At 41.6% G+C, this 20,248-nt stretch overlaps 1 long non-coding RNA gene across 3 annotated transcripts in view; it reads left to right on the top strand.

The window, feature by feature from the left end:
* Positions 1-16,979, top strand: part of LOC122967948 — a 100,944-nt gene extending 83,965 nt beyond the window's left edge. For all 3 annotated transcript variants that reach the window (XR_006398724.1, XR_006398723.1, XR_006398722.1), the window contains 3 exons: positions 14,839-14,923; positions 15,252-15,278; positions 16,297-16,979. This is a non-coding gene — a long non-coding RNA (uncharacterized LOC122967948). The remainder of the gene's footprint in view (positions 1-14,838; positions 14,924-15,251; positions 15,279-16,296) is intronic.
* Positions 16,980-20,248: the final 3,269 nt, after the last annotated feature.

Genomic DNA, 20,248 nt, shown 5'->3' with positions numbered 1-20,248 from the left:
CATGCCAGACTCAGCCCTGCCAAAGGAGTAAAAAACAGGAGCTTTATCTTTTCCATGCTTTGTCAGAGCTCTAATGAAATCCATTCCTCTCTGGCAATATTTCAAACTGATCCACCGGCAAAAAAAAAACCCCAGCAAAAAATGTACAAATCTAGATTAAGATGAACTTTCATGAAGCAATAAGTCAGTATTCAGTGGTTAAACACTTCCATGTACATCGCATTCCAGCAGCTACTTCTTAATAAATACATTCCAGTAGTCGTTTAAGGAACTGCGTCCTCTTTTTTCTGGTTTGTTCATGTCTTTGAATTGATTCCATTCATTCATTTGAAGGACATGTTCAATTGAAAGCTTTGTTCAAGAATTAGGGTTCAAGAATCAGACTTCCATGCTCAATATATTTTATTACAATTCAGTTTGCTTTGATTCAGCTTGAAATGTAGCTGTGGCACGGCGCATCACACCAGTCACTGATGCTCTTTGCCCTCCCTGTAGCTGCACGGATGGCTGAGAGCACTGTTCAACTTTTTTAACCCTCTCTGCATGTGTGCGTGCGTGTACTATGAGTGTATGGATGGAGGTGGGGCTGCGGGGTGAGTGATGACACTGGCGGTGTAATCCCACCGACATCTGCTTCTAATCTGCAACGTGAAAAAGACACTCTTCTGACCCCATACCTGCCCCCAACCATCCTCTACCCCCGCCCTGCTCCTTCTGCCCGATGTTGCTCTCTCTCATTTGAACCCAAATCAAGCAGCATATCAGGTTTCAAAAGGCTTCTACCACAACTTGCAATCAAACATACATACGAGAGGGACATGTGCTCTCATCCATGCCTCCTCAGTCGAGAGTTTCACTCGGTGTAGAACTAACTGCAAAATTCGGTTGACATAAGAAGAAAAAGAGAGAGCGGAGAGAGTACTCGGGGTTTGTGAGAGTGTGTACAGCATGTGGGGACTTTCCAGTGGATGAAGATTGCCTCACTAGAGGAAAGTATTTATTCAGGGGTAATTGAGAGAGAAATAACACTGCAGCCAAAAGCCTGGCCTGAGCGGATGAGCAGCAAGAGGATGTGGGTGATTGAAACATGGCTGCAATTTGTTTTAACAGGCTGTAGAAATAAGCATGGCAGAGCTCTTAGGGCTTGGTAGTTGTAAATCTGGAGCCTTGCAGGAGTATTGTCGGTTCATAACCTTTCTCTCTTTCTTGCTCTCTCTCCCTCCCTCCCTTACGCCTCCCTGGGGTACATTTAGCTGGGGAAATGGAGCTTTTCTTCCCTTTATTTGACTTCCTTGTCACTGGCAAACTCTCTTCTCTCTCTCTCTCTCTCTCTCTCTCTCTCTCTCTCTCTCTCTCTCTCTCTCTCTCGTTGTCTGACATACACACACTCGCCTTGACCCACGTTTTGCAGGACCCCTAGCTGTTGGTCTGCAGACCAGTCGTGGGAGGACAAGGACACAACACAGAGATACATTAGAGAAAATCACTTCCCCCTTTCAAACAACAATGGTTCTGGGAAGTCGTGTAATTCTTCCGTGATCTGCGTTCTCTCTATCTTCCTACAGATGCATGTTTAAATGCATTATGCTATGGTCAATATACACATAAAGACTATAAATTCTGTGCTGTGTATGTCTTCTACTGTTTAGGTGGACAGTATGTAACAGTATGTGTTTGTTTGCAAAAGCAGCAGTTTCATATTGTTTTGTGAGGAAGCTCAATGTGGAAATAAATCACAAATTAAAGGGATGTTTCACCCAAATCACACTAACAAACAAAAAACATATTATCTGTCTTATCCCCAGTGTTATCTGTCCATGCAGATAGTTTGGCTTTGTTTCCTCAGGTTTTGGTAGTCTGTCTCTTAAACTTTTGCTGCTACCCTAAAAAGTGACGTTTAAAAAATGAACAGTAATGTGTCTTTCCAGAATCGGCCTTCCTGTTACTCAGACTAATTCATGCTGTCAACAGTTTGCATGCTGTCAAGTGAAAACCACGTATCTCCAAATTAGGTCATTTAGAACTATTTTATATAAACTGATTAAGTGTTGTGATAAGAAAATTCTCTTACGTCTGAAAGTAACCCCTTAAGAAACGATTTCATTATGTGAAAATGGATTGTCACAAAGCTGGAAACTGGGCTTTTTTTCTTAGCTCATGAAAAGTTGATGTCTTGGAGATTCATGATTTTCCCTCGACAGCAATAATAGGAACTATTTCCTCAGTAGAAAGTAGCTCCAATGAGTTGTCTTGATTATTCAGAGTTACCAGGATATTATCATAAGTTGCTGCTGATGTGTTTGAAAATGTAATTTTCAATATGGTGAACAGCACAAATCCATATTAATTCAGCTTCATTGTATTGGGTTAGCAGAAGAAATCTCATAAATGGCTTTCTTAAAACCTGGGCAAGTATAACCAAAACTGTATAGCTAAATAATACTAAAGGTCAGTGGGCTAAATATGTTTTTTTTTTCCTGTAATTTGGTAAACTGAGCCTTAAATGGTCATATTAGGCAAAAATAAATTCTGCCTGCGTGTGATATGCCAAATGTGTGAGCGGATCTCTCTGTTCACACCTCTGGTTCAAGGCCTTACCAGCCTCCTGGCCTGTTTTGTCAGCTCTTCTACCAAAGAACACACACGCACACACACACACATCCACACACTTTCATTTTCTCCATCACCTCCAATATTCCCTTTCCTGATTCCTTCCTTCCTATGGAGGTTTGACCGAAAAGTGCTGCTCTGTGCTGTGGTAACATTAGCACACAGATCTGCCGGTTACACACTGCTACATCCCGGAGAGCTGTGTGTGCTTCTCACTCTCTGCTGTGGGTCAGTACTCAGGGTTTACACAGGGGGCAAAGGTGTTAATGCTACATGCTTTAAAGAAGTACAAGATGTTCACTTCAGCACTAACAGGCACCCTGGGTAAAAGCTGGAACTAATCTGAGAGGTGTGTGAGTGTGTGTGTGTGTGTGTATGCGTATGTGTGTGTGTACGAAAAGTATTAAAAGCAGAGAAATGTATTTGTAAGTAGGTGAAGTTCAGAGGTGCACTAGCAGCTAAACAATAGTAAATACAGCTGACATTTCTTTAGTGTTGCAGTTTCTTGCCGTGTTTACAAGAGAGAGGGGCTCCCACTTCCTTGCTTTCTCTGTGATTCTATTTTGTGCTTCTGTAGTACAAACAAGGACACTTATTCTGTACTGCGAGCATGCTGGGACACTGAAATACCACAGGTTGCTGTCTAGCTGCCAATTAATGTATTTTAATGGGCACAATATTTCTCAGTAGATATTTCTATACTGTAATTGCATGAATTTTAAATGGATATTATTAGAAATACAGATGTTTAAATGATTTACATGTTGGAGTCAATATATTAATTTTAATTTAACATACTTTGTCTGTGTATCATACTTTGCTCTGGTTATCTTTATCACTTGCATGAGAAGAACCGTCTCATTATTGGTTTCATGCATGCTGAGTAATCTTTCAATGCCCAATTGATTATGTGCATATGATACTGAGAATGTGAGGTTGTGTAGAGATATATGGAAAAGAGGCAATTTTTTCTCTCGAGTTTATAACTTCCTCTTTGGCCTGAAGTGACAAAATATATTATGTTTTGACCAAAAATAAGCTGGTTGCACATTTAGTTCAGCAAAAACTTGGCTTAGGTCATAGGACTGGTAATGAATGAAAACACATTTGCGAGCAAATCAATTTTTATAACCTTTGCGTGTTTATTAGATATTCTGAGGCAAATGCAATAAAGTGCCCAAAGCCAATATTGTATGCCATGAAGGGTGGTGGAACAATTCCAAACAGTAATGTCACCTCTACGGACCGAGCACAGACATTATACATGGAAGGAGGTTTGGAATCAAAGTGGTGTGTTTACGAGTGAATATGTTTGATTAAACCCATACAGTACTGGAAATGACAAAATGCCCATTTTTGTGCATTGCTTTTTTTTTTTTTTTTTTGCAGGGATGGAAGCAGACGCAGACACACAAACACACACGCACTCTCTACCCCAAACATATATGCATGCAAACAGAGTCACACACACGTCGTCCTCCCTTCTGCAGCCAAGGGAAGTAATGAAAACAAATGGCAGAGTTCTATTCCCGCTGGGACCTGAGGAGGAACTTAGTCATCAAGCTAATTTTATTCTTGTCTGGCCCAGAGACTCCATTTCCTCTGGGTGTTTTTACAAACGCCGGGCTGCACCACGCCATCGGCCAGTGATGGATATGAGGGCCTGATGGCCGGATGGCAGATGCTGGCCCTGTAACTCAAGCTCCAAACACTCGCTGATGACCCCCCTTGCACCCTGCATGTTCCTCACTCAATGCAGTGTTACTGATTGGGTGAGCATATGCAAACATGTACTTTGCAAATAAACTGTACTTTTCTTTTCTACACCCAAAGATAATTATAAATACACAGTTATTGTTAAATGTTACATGCATTCTTCCACAAAAGATGAAAGTCGGGCATAAAAGGCAAATGAAGTGGAAGCAGTAAAGTAGGCTCTTAATATCCTAAACAAATCACAGATATAGCTGAATGTGTAATGTCATTAGTTACAGTAAGCCTGCTAATCATGTAGTTAGGTTATGACCTCTTTCATATAACAAAGTTGTAAGCATGTCTGATTACCTCCGTCTTTGCTTCACTTGTATGTTAAGAATCATGTTACAGGCAGTGGCAAGTTGTAGGTTAGCAGCTTAAGCAGTGAGAGCTCTTGTTTCTGCTGCAGGCTACCGAGCAGAAATATCAAAGAGCTGCTTAAGCCTGCAGCAAATTAATTTATCACGTAATTTGTTTCTAAACTTTTTTTTATCTCAATACTACCGTCTTCACGCAGACATATTTTACCAGGAGATTCCCAAATATAAGAGGGAGCTGGTGTGTATTCATTCAAAATTAAAAACTAAAAACCAATCCCATACTATCAAATTGTGCTTATGGCTGCTGTTCTTATTCAAAAAACTGAAATGTTTAATTTGTGCTGCTTTTTTTTTGGTTTGAAAATGTTTGAGCACACAACAAAAATATGTTATAGCGTAAAGTGACTGTTTGTGACAAAACACTAGACGATTTTTTCTTCTTATTCATTAAACTATAATGTTTCTCAGGATATGGTACAATCTATTTTCCTGAGATTCAGGCATAATTACGACACTTGATCTAAAAGCCAATGCAGAACAGGGAGTCTATTCTATTATAACTGCGTAGATTAATAATGAATGCTAAAAACTCAAATTTTGCCTGAAGTTGTGGCTCAAGAGGGAGAGGGCATGTCACAATGCTTCATTGGGTTAGCTGGATTAGTTGGATCAGTATTACGTCTTCCCATCCTCGCTCTCACCAAAGTCCCATTCTGCGACATGCGCACAGCTGGGAGCGGAGGACACTTGGGACAAAGCAGAAAGAAAGCCAAATGGCCTCCTGTTACAACTCCTCTGTTACCAGCTTGAAGCCTTCATTCCAGTGCATCCTGCATGGATTATTCAGTGACTGTACCCTTTTAGTCTTGGCTGTGGCCCGCAACAGCAAAAAGAACCTTATTGTTGTTGATTTGTTAGTATGCAACAACTTTCAGGAGAGAAGGGAAACATTAAAAAGCAATTAATATACTGGAGTGCGAAGGAAAAGAGGAGTCGCCTAGGCCTCCAGTGGGACTGCCTTTATCTGCAGCGCGACCTGAAAATGCAGAAAACATGGAAAAGATGGCTTTTAGTGTGACTTCTGCTCATCCTTACAGATGGATGACTGACGGGAGGGAGCGAGCGACAAACAAAGGCAGTTTACGATCAGCATAATCAATGTGACATCAGCACAGCAACATAATGCGCGGGGGTTGGAGTGGAGCGGGGCTGGAACACAGGATGCTCTTTTTAATAAAATGACAACTTGTTTTTTTGCAACTACACCTTCCTGATGTTTCCCTGTAAGAAGTTTTTTCTCAGGCTTTTACCACCCGTCAAAGAAGCCTTAACATCATGGCAGGATATCAGTGGCACCCACTTTAAAAGCAATCAAGTATGCATTTAAATTTCAAGCTGACAGGTTCAGCGCAGGCCTTCTTTGCTTTATTGTAAAGAAAGTGCTGCTCCTTCTGTTTCTCTACTTGAGTGTTACCCATAACTCATCATAAAACGGGGAACCCTGGCTTGAGATTAAAGGTATCTCACATTACTTGAATGGACCCAACATGAAACGGCAGATAAAGTAGAATTATGCTTTCTGTAAAAAGCATGCAAGCATCTTCACATTTATTAGGGATGTTTCTACATCTATAGTGGAGCTCTCATCTAGCCAAGTTGAACCCTTTTTCACTCAGTTCAAAAGGGTCTTATGGGAAATTTACCAGCTTTCAACACATGCACAAAAGGTGGGTGTTGAACTGTATAAACCATTTTTACACTATGTTCCCTGAAGTAACTTGTGCCCCAAAGTAATCCTCACCGGTGTTCAAAGGCATTTTTTACCGTACTTCAACATAATGAGGTTTTCCAAGATTTTTTCTTGTTTGTCACTGAAAAAGTCTATGACCACCATGACCCCCTCTGACACACACACACACAGTACATACAGACAGGGCGAGGTGTTTACGACACACGTATTGTTGGTCCCTCTCACTCGACAACCATTCATTTGCTTCAAGGCTAAAAAGAGGAGGAGGGCGTCACTTCTGGTGGGAACCACTCAAACCTTGCATACTTTGCCATCTACAATAAAGGAGGTGGAAATCAATTTTGGGTTTTTCTCTGTAGTGAACATGGGTTATTTGAGAACAACCAAGGTAAATGTGCCCCAGCAACAATGCAGGCCTGAAAAAAGACACACATAGTGAGAAACATAGAATGGGTAACCTTGGTCTGAACACCATGGTAACAGGGCACATAGAGCATATAATGATGTTCTAAATCCAATCTGGGCATTAAACATCTGAAAAACTGATTATTACAAAAAATGATAACTGAATGAGAAAAAAACAATGGAAAGCCCCTCTAAGATTTATAATTATAATTGTACAATTTTGTACAATTAGGACACACTTAACATTGGCAGAAACAATACAGTATACACCAGTGCGTCATCCAACTAAGCTCATGGACGACTCATTTCTTTTTTCTTTTTTTTTCTTCTTCTTCCTTTAGCTACATGATGTGACATGTGTTGGGCCTGTGCACCAAAGCCCAGGTGTCATGGTAGCTACATGATGGCTTTTTCCTGCTACAAAACTCGTTCATCATCCAAGGGGCCTGTTGGGTTTTATCTCTGCCTGGCTCACTTTGAAGCACTTGATCCTCCGTCATGTCTGCCATTTGGGGCTCATTGTGTCATGAAAGAGGTCACTGGGAGGGCAGCATCACTGGCTGTTCTTCCTCCAATCCATTCATTTTAGTCTGCCTAGTCTCCATATTCCCGCTGATATTATAGAGATAGAGAAATAGAAAGATAGTGGGGGGAAGGGATGAGGGGCAGACAGACAGACAGTGCCAGGCCGAGCTGAATCAATTAAGGCACATCAAATCATGAATTCATGCACGATGAAAGTGACAAATATTGGCTGAGGCGGTCAAAGCTGTCAGGGCCTTGACACAGCTTACCCCTCATCATCATCATCAGCATTGTCATCATCCTCTCTCTCGATCTCTCTTTCGTACTTATCCCCTCTCTTGCTGGTGAAATATGTTTCTTCTCGTATAAGGGGAACATGTATATGCAGATGTACAGGCGTAATCACCCACAAATACTGTGTGAAATCTGTTGATACTAAAGTAGAATTTTCCACGGGCCAAAAAATTTGGTCTCCGTTTTTTTAACCCAACGGCTAAATTTGAGAGATTTGAAGCAATATTTTAGCTATATTTCATCTATTACTGACTGCTAGATGAGAGAAAGAGAGAGAGCAATGAATTCGTAAGTCACAATTTGATTTGTGTTAATTTCTAATATAACAAGACCTAAACATATATGGCTGAACCGTGTATGAAACGCCGGAGGGCTTTTAATTTGAAACAAAGGAGACAGGAAGTGGTGACACGTGGCCGAGGCAAGTGATGAAGTTAAACCATTGGTTGGCTTTCGGCGGCCTTCCTTCATAATCCCTCAGTCAGTGACTCACTCAGTCACGGACGTTCACATTTATAAGGTTGCTCCCTGTGGTCCAGCCAGAAAAAATGACCTTTTAGGACTTTGTTTTAAGTTCAGGAATGACATATATTTAAAACTCCTAATTTACATGTTTATGATCATAACTATATTGCACGTCAAGCCCTTGTGCCCTACAAAAACTGGTTTTACTGTGGCCCCACTAAAAGCCATCCTCACCTCTTGTTGGATCGTTCAGCACTGAATCAAAAAAGCATGTAAAAGGAAAATTCAGTGTAAAAAGTTAGGATACAATAAATCAGTTCAGGCGCTCAGATCCAGGCAAACTGCTGAACTCGAAGTATCACCCATTACAACATTTGTGGGAGTTATCAACCCCTCTCTGCCCCCTATCTCCCCTTACTCCTCTGGGTCATAGTGCTGTCAGCTGGCGTGAGCATATGTCTGACATCTCCGTCTGTCTGTCTGTCTGTCTGTCTACTTCTCTCTTCCTTGCCCTCCTTGTCTGCCCTCCAACCCCCAATGCTTGTGTCACTGTCCCTGTCACTTCTGTCGGCCACGGCCCACGTAAACATGTAGCGACCACTTGATATGTTTGTACGGGGATTTGGGGATGAACATTACCGTGTTTTGAGAGAGGAACATCTGGCTGGGGGAAAAGGTTACAGTATAGGGATACCACCAGAGCCAGAGCCCTGTGCAGAATTCCTTCCATCAGATAAATCAAGACAGCAAGTCACTGCGAAACGGGAGGGGCAGGGGAGGGATGAGAGGGTGAGAGGGAGGGAAGGGACGTTAACTCAATCCTGCCTGAGAGGAATGGAGTGCTTTGTAAAAGATGGGCTTCTGTAAAATGGCCATCTCTCTTTTTGGTCTCTGGTCTTGCTCTGTCTCAGGCTACAATCTTTCTTTAAAGCAAGGAGCAAAACATTTTCGTCTTGTCTTTCCAGAATCAGTTCCACAATTACCGCACTCACTGTCAACTTCTCTTTTAAAGTAATTTCTACTGAAGAAATAGTCCCTATGAAAACTGTAAACAACACATTCTTATCCAGAGTACTGGACACCTATTCTGGAAAGAGAAGTTGCTATGGATTTTTTTAGAGCTACAGTTCAATGTTGTGACCACCACAATTAGAAAATACTATGTGCATTGCTAGATACCACTTGATGAGAAAATTGTTTTTTTGTAATTTGGGTGAGCTCACCCAAACATTAGACAATTCGGTTTTCTATATCATCCAAACCAGCTCTTTTCTTTAGGTTATATTTCCAACTACTGATTATTTTTCCAAAGTGTTTGGTACTGTTGTGCATTTTTGTCACATCTGAGACACTAACCACTTTAAACCACCTTGAATGGCATTGGCTAAATGACTTATCGAGTACTCACTCTTTACCTTGAAAGGAAAAACTTTTAGGAAAATGTAGCATTGCTTTTCTGGAAGAAGTCTGTAAATTATAGCCCTCAAACAATAGTTCTCTTAAAAGATCAATCTAGAGTGGCTACTTGGTAGGACCTTGGGTTATTCTTTTCCTTTGAATCCATTTAATTGATGTACTTTCCTCCTGATTTCCTGTTTGTTTTCTCAGCTCTTCATTGTGTTCTTGTGGGTTCACCATGTCCTGTGTTCTCTTGTACTGGCTTCATTTTATGGGAAACTGAAGCATACAATTGCACTAACTTAAACAAAAACAGACCTACAAAAAAAAATGTTATATGGCTGTTAGATGATTTAGGTAGCAAGTTCATTATCCTTAAAAATTCATACCACTCACAAATCCTTTCTCATCCACACTGTAGGCCAATGACACTTGTGTCCATGGTTACACTCGATTTCTTTTATTTTTGACCGCTGATACCAACAAGCACTGGCCATCATCATATCCCCACATCCATCTCCAACTCTCCCTCCTACAGTCCCTTCTTTCCCGTCATGTTGAGGGAACAGAGTTGCGAGGCAGGGATGAGTAAAGCACATGTCAGGAGACGTAAGGGTTTCCGTGGTGGCCAACGAGATGAAGCTGTCAGAGGAAATGCTGTCAGCGCCGACACCCAAGTATCAAGGGCATCTTTGTGTCTTCTCCTCCTCTGTGCCTGTCCTCTGTTGCCTTGCTTAATTACACTGCATGTACGCTACTACTGCTATTGTCAGGGGCTTGACGTGGCTGCACTGTTGGCATGCATAGAGCCAAGTTTTGACACGGTGCCCCAAGGACTGAACTGTGTGATGTGCTGTTGAAGGCTTGTGTGCAGAGGCAAGTTAGCTGAGATCAAGAAAGGGGTCATATGGTCTCTTTGTGATTGAAAACTGTTTAAAAAATAGTGAAACATTCCTGTTTTATAGGACTGCGTAGGCATGAATTTACTTCTGCGTTTGTATGTCAAAGTGTGTGCGCTTCCCAGCATGCTTGTGCACACAGTTGTCACATTAAGACTCCTAAATCAAGATGTACTACTCAAGTTTCAGTTTGGAAGAGTCAGGCTGTACTCATGTTCCGTGGTCGTGTAATTCTGTAAAAATCTGGCAAAAGCCAAATGGAGAATTTATTGTTTATTTAAGAAAGAAAGTATAGTTTGCCTAAAAGTACACATTGAAACTGAACGATACAGAGGTGTGATTGAGATGAAAGAATCTGTGAATATTGTGAGCTGAATGAGGTGTAATTCATTTAATTATATACTGTCATTTTTACCATGATTTATGACAAATATTGTTCATGATCCAGGAATTGAGAATTGAGAATGGAGCTTTAGTTGAATACCTTTTTGATAATGCTTTTGCACATTCTAAATCTATTTCTAAAGCATGAGATAGGACAAGAAAAATAATGGATAAATTCCTCGTGCTCTATTTTATATGGACTGTAAACTATTGTTTTAACAACTGGATCAAATTTACAGTGTTTGGCACTAATGGATGCATATGTAGATTTTGTTTTGTTTGGATTTATGTATTGTGTTTTGTGCTTATGGGGCTGTGTTTGTATATTTGTATTTCCATTGTGGAATTTCTCCTGGAGCATAATTTGTGGGCGGTTTATCTTTACGTTTATGTTTGGATGATGTTGATATATTGTGCTGTTAGATAATGGTAAGTGTAAATGACCAGACATGAAAATAGAAGTATTCATTTGTAAACGCACAGCTCGTGCTTAATGCAAAATGCCTTCACAATATGTGTGTATGTCTTCAAATGTGTATGTGTTTGTGTGTACAAATCTGTACCAGCACAAGTGGTACACGAGGGCTGGCAGTTGAGGCATACTTCACACCCCAGATTGACCAGGAAGTAGTTGACAGCTCTCAGTGCCCTGGCCTACCGCTAATTTCTTCACTTCCTTCCTGCTAGCCTAGCTTAGCATCAATCACCTCTCTCCACTCGCAGCGCTAGTGCAAACCAATTTCCTTAATGCTGATTGCACTGTAAACCAACTCTCCTCACCCGCTCTGGCTCTTGTTCCGTTTGGCTCGTCCATTCTTTCTTGCTTTCCTTCCATGGCTTTCTCTTGACTTGACAAAGTAATGATTCAACTCCTAAAAGCTGCTTAGCTGGAATAGATGACTGAGAAAATCTCCAGTATATTATACTTCTGTTCAATGTCATATAATTTTCAGCTGGAGGCAATAAACTTGGTATTTTTGTTTAAATTTAGAAATGCAGCTTAGTTTATCTTCTCTTACTTGACAATTATAGGCAAATGTTTATAGGCCACGATCTTTAAATCAGATTCAGATCTAAAGGATTTTTATTGGCATAACATGACTTAAATAAATCTAACTATAGTGTAGAATGCAGAGGGCTCAGTGACAGAGACAGCAAGAGTGAGAGGGGATCCCTACTTCCCGCTGAGGCATGAGAAATTCCCTACATGTTTCTCAAGTTTTGGAGTCATCATCAACACAAGAGGAGGCTAGCTATTTCTCACCTTCACTGAATCTGCACACCCGGCCCTCATCTGAGGTCAGGAACTGTGCCAGAGCATGTGCATTTAAATGTGTGTGTGTGTGTGTTCATGGTTCCTTTTAATTCTGTCTCTAAGGCAAACACAGCAAGGTCCCAACACTGAGACAGAGAGGATTCACCCACTATAGCAACACAAGCGATGACAAGTAAACCAGATCACATTTTAAATGCCTCCTAATTCTTTTTTAATTTATTGTGTTAGTATCATGTGGGACACAACCACTAGAATCATGACTGGGATTTTGTCAGTGCCGCAAGTATAAGTATATCTTACCGTGAGAAGAGTTAGGCCTAAACACAGCAGCTATCAGCTCTCACCTCATCAGTGTCATTCCAGCCAATCATGAGATCCAGTGCCAGAATGCTCTGCCACCACACCCTTTACCATAGCACGGCCCCTCTATGAGAATTAACACCACATCAGTCTATGAAAAAATTTTAACGTCCAAAAGAATGATCTCCTTCATGTTCTTTTGTTTAAATCTTAGAGGGCTATGTGTGGACAACAGTGTGATTTTAAATAGATTAAAGATTACACACGTAGTAAGCTTCACATTTTTTCCAGGATTTTTAACTATGAAGATAAGTCCAAAATCAGAATATGTCCATTTGAGCGTCTTTTAACTGTCACTTTTGAGGAGATTATTGCGTCTTTTGCCTCAAGGAAAATTTGTGTTTAGCATATTGTTTACTAATTTGTCATGTCATGGCATTTCAGTGCAAACCTGCTTGAAGTGAGACAAAAAATATGAAAGTTTGTAAACCATTAGTAAAAAGTTCTCAAAAGAAATAATAAAAAAAAAATCTAACAAAAAACATTACAAGGATAAAAAATGTAAAAAAAAAAAAAAAAAAAAGCTAAAAGAACATAGTAAAAGGAATCCTGTCAGGTAACCAGTGAATAAATGCTTTTAAGATGGCAACTGGATGAATGTTGCTCAGAAGGCTAAATTAATAAATCTGCATGAATGAAATCCACAATATACTAAATTGAATTCCTCTTAAGCTTTTGGCTAAATGTCCTGAACTACTCCACCATATTTCTTGGATTCTGCATACTTCAGTTTGCCTACTTTTCTTTTTTTTCCTGCCCCTGTTTTAAACTTGGGATCCAGTGGCAGGTCTTTCCCAGTGGAGAGATTGATGAAGTGCAGTGGCCCTGGGGCCAAGGGAGAAGTAGTCCCCTGCTGGGACTTCTCTCTGGCCCACTGAGCACACCACAGCCACACAGGATACATCACTCAATCTGCTGCTGGCACACACACAGGCCCAGCACTGGGCTGGACAACATAAGGGCTGGGTGGCTATGAAGAAATCGTAGCTGCCTTTACTCTTGTCCTAATGGCTGGTACACAGCGGTTCATGTTTCAGCCTTGCTCCAGGGCCCACCACTGACATGCTGCTACATTATGTTAGCCTGTGTTTTATTTGGCTCTGTTTGGTATAGTGTAGTGGAATAGGAAGTAAGGGGGGGGGTGGGGGGGGGGCACAATTGAAGGCCCAGCAGGAGGGCCACTCCAACACAAACAGTAGGAGAGTGATGCCTGGTGTGAGTTGCTGCACACAAACTGCTGTGTTACATGCTGCCCAAGCCACAGATGGAGCAATTTTGTCACTGCGTTTTGTATGTGGTGGGATTTTGCAGTGTAAATGTCAACAGGTTCAGCTTCCAAAATCATCAGGCGTGTATAGTATCTATTGTACACTGTGTCTGCGCATGAAGTGTTTAGGGGAGGGGGCACAAATGCTACTTGGTGTTGGGTGGCATGCACGTCACATCGGGCTGATGGATGGCTCAGATTGCCGTGACCAGGATGCCCCAGCTTCCAATGCACAGCTACTAGCATGAGCAGTGCTTTCGCAGCCACTGACACTGACTTGTCTGGGACTGCCTAGACTGGCGACATAGTCTGAGAGATTCCTGGAGAAAGCCCCGGTGCGTACACATGCTTGCATGCTGACACACACAAAGACATGAAAAGTGGGGGTCGGGTTGCCCTGACAAATTACCCACATCCCCAGCACTCCAGTGTCTCAGCATGGGGGAAACTCGATGGCCCGGTAGGAGGTGGGTGGATAAGTGGAAGGTCAGGGATTTGAGAGGAGAGGGCACCCAAAGCCCACGCTTTCTCTACGTAAGGCATAGAGGAGAAAAGACTGGGCAAGGCGTGCATTTATTTTAAGTCTCTTTATCCAGTCTATCACCACAACCTGTGCTTGCTGGCGTGCGGGGCACAGAGACTCAGAGTATGTGAGAGGTATACATATTTATGTGTGTGTGGGCATGCATGTGTGGAGCAGTGAAGGCCGGCGTTCCAGACTGCAGGGAGAGGATTAGGAGACTGGAATGCAAGACACTCCTTGACCCCGGTGCGACCTTTGAGGCTAAATCCCTTGCCCATATCTGTCCCTCATGGGTCATGATCCAATTGGTCGCCCCTTTAGAATGCTGACCTCTTATGCACCTCGTCACTCAGTCTGCTTGAAACATCTCCATTCACTGACAGTGGGGCCTTAGCTAGCAAGCTAGGATAACAACTGGAGGGTTCTGGTTGTAGACAAGTTCCTCAGGGTACAGGAATAACATTTCAAAGCTGAAATTCAGCAGCATTTTCGTTAATGCAGGCCTACTTAAGGAAATAAAAAAAAAATATCACTCTTGTTCTGCCTTTCAAGTGTCCATGTACACCTAAAACATATATGAAGCGTTTCCCCTTTCCCTCTTTTGGAGGCCTGTACGCCTTTCCATTTGCAAGCGTGTCGACCAAGAGTGACGTTAATGGAGGTGGAGAGGAACGAACACATCACAACGGCGGGTGAGTGGCAGTGACACTGAGCAGCAGCAAAGAGCTGGGTGGCAGGCAATCAGAGAGGCTCTCTTTCTCTTTCACTTCAGTCCCACATGACATGGCTGACTAGAGAGATGAGAGACAGATGGGTGCCCCGCTTGCTACTGAGGCCCCCTGAATAAAATATCACACTTCTGATTAATTTATATTTCATCTGCATAGAGAAAAGCATTATTGTTTTTAGATGTTTTTTGAGATGCTTTCTATTGTTGATTCATTGCATTGTCTATTTTTCTTTAAATAAGTAGACTTCATAGGATAATGCTAAATGGTCACTGATATGATTTTTTTGCAGATAATTTGCTCACATGGCTGGTTGACAGTAAGTTACGCAATTTCAACCACTCAATTAATGCTTTTAGAACAAGATTATGATTAATAAATGGTTAATATTTTCTTTCAAGTTCAGAAGTTGGAACACACATTTTTTTCAATAGCATGACACTGTGCGTGTGTTTTCTTTGGGATTATATTGTTCATACTTGTTGAGGCCTCCTGGCTTTTCACCTACCTTTCTGTCATCACATCTCTCACTCTGTCTCTTTTTCCAGTAATGCTAATGACTATAGCTGATTTGTGCATTTCTCTGTCACAAACTTACAATTACATCAATTGTAGCCTACTACTCCATAATGTTTTTCAGTAACAAATTGCTTTAACTGGCTTTATACAAGGATGCTGCAAATTGATACCCATAGTATAAAGATACGAGAAATGAACATATTCTACTGCAAGAGGAATTTTAACTTTTTTCATATGTCTCCCATTCTTTTCTCTGGTCAACAAAAACAAAACATGATCATAATGACAATTATGTTGTTTAAATAACATATTTCCAAATATGTTATTCACACAACATAATAGTCACCAGCAGATGGTTGTGCTGGCTCCACATTAGTTAATTCAAATGAACTCAGAATTTGATTAGAATGGGTGTAGAGGGAGGAGAAGATAGATTTAGGAGGGGAGGAGATGGTGACACGGTCAACAGTTACATCAGGCACCTGTCATGGAGCTGTGGCAGCAAGGGTGGAAGCAAAGAGGGGGTAAAAGAAGAAAAGAGGTGGAAGAAGCTGGTCAATAGCCAATAAGTTAGTGTTTAATGTGTATGCTAAAAGGTCACACAGAGTGATGCATCCTTGCAATCAAAAAGACGGCAACTATACTTGTGTCTAGGCATGTGGAGATATATATATTTTTTATAAAATATTGTGTTAACTAGACATGTTCTTTCACTCCCCTGTCTTGTCTTGGCCATACAGAACTGTGTGAGCATGTTTGTGCAAATGAACACACGTGTCTCCAGTGTAAGGCTGCCTCTCTGTGCATCTGTCTGACAGGGGCAAAGAAACAGCTGTGAGGAGCCTTGAAGGTCACCCAACTCTGCTCCTCACCTGTGTCACATCTGCCTGCCAGTGCCATCAAGGTGCGTCAATCTCCCACCCTGGCATCTGTCTACCTGTGGCGCTATGGCCAGCACGCTTCTACCATCCCCCTACCCCTCGCACATCTTGTTCCTTAAGGCGTCTGTCACTCACCTGTCATTTCTTTCATCAACTCCTGGCCTCCGTCTCCCGTCTTGCGCTTGCCCCGGCAAAGGTGGGAAGGTAACCATTGGAGCGAAAATGGTGACCATTTTGTCCCAGTTCCAGGTTTAGCTGCTGCGAAGGATGACACATCAGTGAGGTGTTGAGTGACAGCAACAACATGCTAAGCAGGTTTGTCTATGGAAGCACTGGAGTTTGGAGCTTTGACATGTTAAATATGTGACGGATAAGAATGTGACATTTTCCATCTATTACAGAAACTCGAGTTTTCTTTTACACAATAGATCAAAACAAAATTGTTAAAAATGATGATGATCTATGAGATGTGGTTGAAAGCTCCTGGAAAAAACTAGACGATGAGTTAAGATTTTTTTTACATGTTTTTACATATTACAAGGTCAAGAGTGATCTTTCTTGTAGAAGTGTAGACTTTTGTATATTATTTTACACCATTGTAGTAATAAATAAAAAATAAGAACAAACCTATGAAGCTCAGTGTTTCTATCACAAATCACATTATTACAACCATTTATAGTACTAAATCAGTTACAGCATGCTTAAGCACATTGGTTTAGGTCTAAGAAAAGGTTTTTTTGTATAATTTATGAATTAAAAAAATGTTTAACCTCTCTCACAGTAAAAATCTTTGTATCAGATGGAATCAGAACCCAGATCATCAGGTTCGTCATTCATCACCTCACCTGTTTGCAGGCGTGTCTCTGTCACAGTTAGAAATCATATTTCTGTCCCTTTTTACTATGCGCAATGCACATATTTGCACATTAGGTATATCATATCAAGTTTGGAAAATCCCCATAACTTCAGGAGGCAAAGCTGCATACACAGATATGGTATATACACAACATTTCTCCTCACACCTCTGACAGCTGAAAAAAACCCTTAGTTTCTTAGAAATCTGTTTGTGGCCTGAGGGTCTTTGACCTCTCTTTCTACTCTGAGGAAAATGATCAAAGTGATGCAGCTCTTCAAGGGTTAAAAACATCACCAGCAACAAATTTGCCTTTGCTCAGTCTACCACACAAGCAAATGCTAAACTATCGACAACCTTGCTCAAATTCCAATCTTTGTGCTGTGTATGGAAAGACCCCACAGGTGAATTCATGATTGAGGGGCTTTACTGAAGACTAACATGTCTTGAGGCACAGAGAAGGCGGGGATAGTTACTTCCTAACATTTTAAGTGTTGTTTTCTTGGAGTCTCTTCAGCACAGCAAATCCCACATGAGCTCTGTAGAGGCTATTTCAGCTATCAGTGGCTTCCACAGACCTATTGTGAGTACTGTCTGAAATATTGCACAAATAACGATCAAAGCAGCTCCCTGCACTGGCTGGGCCAAGACAGTAAATCCAGCCTGGTGAAGGCCAGACAGTGATTTTGTTTCACATTTCCGCCCAAGACACAGGCACATGCAAGGAAGAAGAAAATAGAATAGATAAAAAAAAAAGAGCCTTTGGCTGTGGCCCAAACTCCAGCCATATCAGTTAGGCTTTGCTGCCACGTGGCATATGGTACAAGACAAACTGTCAGCCTTTTTCCCTCCTGTCTGTGCTTGCTTAGAGATGACAGGAGCAAGAGCACGTTTGTGTCCCAGCAGCAGGCATCAGGCAGGCTTAGCGGTGATTTGGGGGGAAAAGGGGAGAAAGGCAAGCATCTTGCTGTGGCGAGCAGTGATGCGTCTGCATGGCCAGGCGTGGGGGGCTACACAGTAGCTGCGGGGGACAGCACAGTGGCTGCGATTGTGAGGAAACTGCAAATTGATCAAATTGTGGAGGCAAGACTTTGGGCCTATTATCTGGGTCATGTCAATGTCTCTCTGGTCTCCAGTTGGTCACAGGGGCAAGTAGAGTGTGTGTGTGTGTGTGTATGTCTGTGTGTAAAGAGTCGAAGCTTTAAAAGACAAAATTAAATTTTTGTATGTGTGTCTAGTCAAACCTTCATGCATATGTTGTTTGCGCCATGCCTCTGCAACAAATACATCTAACAAACACCAAACACAAACAGTCTCCATTAGCACCAGTGTGATACTTCCCAACACTCTGTTGTGAAGGTGAATCTAAGTTCAAATCCTGCAGATCACCAATTTCTAATCATTAATTAGAGACTCTGGATGTTTTCTAAGTTTTCTGCTCAAGTTTTCATGGCTGGATACAGAAACTATTCATGAGACAAGTGAAGTTGCTTTTTTGCTTATATGTAAACCGACATCTGCGAGTCACATTGTTCCCCTATCAGCGGTGATCACAGAGCTAAGCCTCTATCAGAGTTGACTTCAGCAGAGCATATCGTGGCTATTAGCCTAGCATGGTGCATGATCTCTGTCTTGTCTTGTTGCTGAGGGTGCTGCAGTGTGGGGACACATGCATGAGGGAGGGCGTTGTCGTCACTTGTCACCATGCTTCTGTCTTAGTCCCTGGAGTTTCGATGGCTCCCTCCGGTCCCTTGTCACTCCTCCTGGCTGCAAACAGCTGGTAACCAGAGCCAGTGCCATGCTAGTTTACATGGTGGGTTGTATGGTACATGCTTCCAGTACTGGAAACAGCTTATGCAAAATACCAGTTTATTTAATATCTTTTTTTCACTTTATTATTATTTCTTTTGTATATATGTGTGTGTATGTATCTTTTCAGTTGCATGTTCATACCAGCTAATGTCAAACAGGTTTGATAAAAGCAGCTCCTGAGTCCAACGACCAAACAACCCAATTCCTTGTAAATCAACAATGCTGATATTAGCTGTTGAAGGCTAAATGGCTATTATGGATCCTCAACACTCTAACACGTTGTGACCTGCCTCCTCTGGTGAGGTATGTGGCGCTGTGTGTGGGAAACACATACGCACATATACATGCATAGCCGACCACTGCTCTGTGTGTGGGCCATGTTTGCCACCACTTAGTGACAGGTCAGACTCCCATGGTGTGATCAAACAGCAGCCACAACTCTCTAGAGTTCCCACAACACTCCGCCTGGTGGAGAGTGGACAATAAAAACAAGAGTGGTGGGCTTTCATCACAGGCTTTACCAAAGCCTGGCTTATTCTTGCTCACTCATTTGGCTTTACTTTGTCAAGGTTAGCTCAAAAATTTAAACTATGTTTTACTGTGTGCACAGAGTGGCTCCAACAGCATATAGGCTACAGTAGATATTGTACTACCTGTTTTACGCTGCATTTATATTAATGAATAAAGAAAAAATCAGCTTTATTTACACTTGGGTCTTATTTTTACATTTTTGGGCATCATTTCTGTTGGTTATTGGACTCACATAAGTGTAGAAACATGGTGATTCCGTCCAACTGGGCAGAAAACATGAGCAATCAGATGATCATAAAGGTTGTAAAGCAAGCCTACAGTTTAGCCAAATTGTCTAAAACATTTTATTTGGAGGCAAAAGAGTCTCAGTAATCCCCCATTGCAAATGAAAACTTGCCCACACAACTACGGTAAGTCCTGTAGGCCAAAGTTGAACCAGGAAGTCAGTCTGTAAACTGTGATGGATGTTTACAAGGGACATTTTTGGTAATAATTTCACTGCATTTGTTTTCTCTTCCAAATAAATTAGATTAACCTGGGAGTGTACAGTATATTAAAACCTGTATGATTTGACAGAGATATTACCTTGCTGAGTACAATACTATTATACCCAATAGGAATGATGGCCAAAGCTATGAAAACAAGACCCAGGTTGTATTTCCTTCTAATCAGCTCTCCTGTTGCATTTCCCCC

This window comes from Thunnus albacares, chromosome 18 (genome assembly GCF_914725855.1).
Source record: "Thunnus albacares chromosome 18, fThuAlb1.1, whole genome shotgun sequence".
NCBI lineage: Eukaryota > Metazoa > Chordata > Actinopteri > Scombriformes > Scombridae > Thunnus > Thunnus albacares.
The sequence above is the reverse complement of the archived record's forward strand: the minus strand, read 5'-3'. Positions and strand labels throughout refer to the sequence as shown.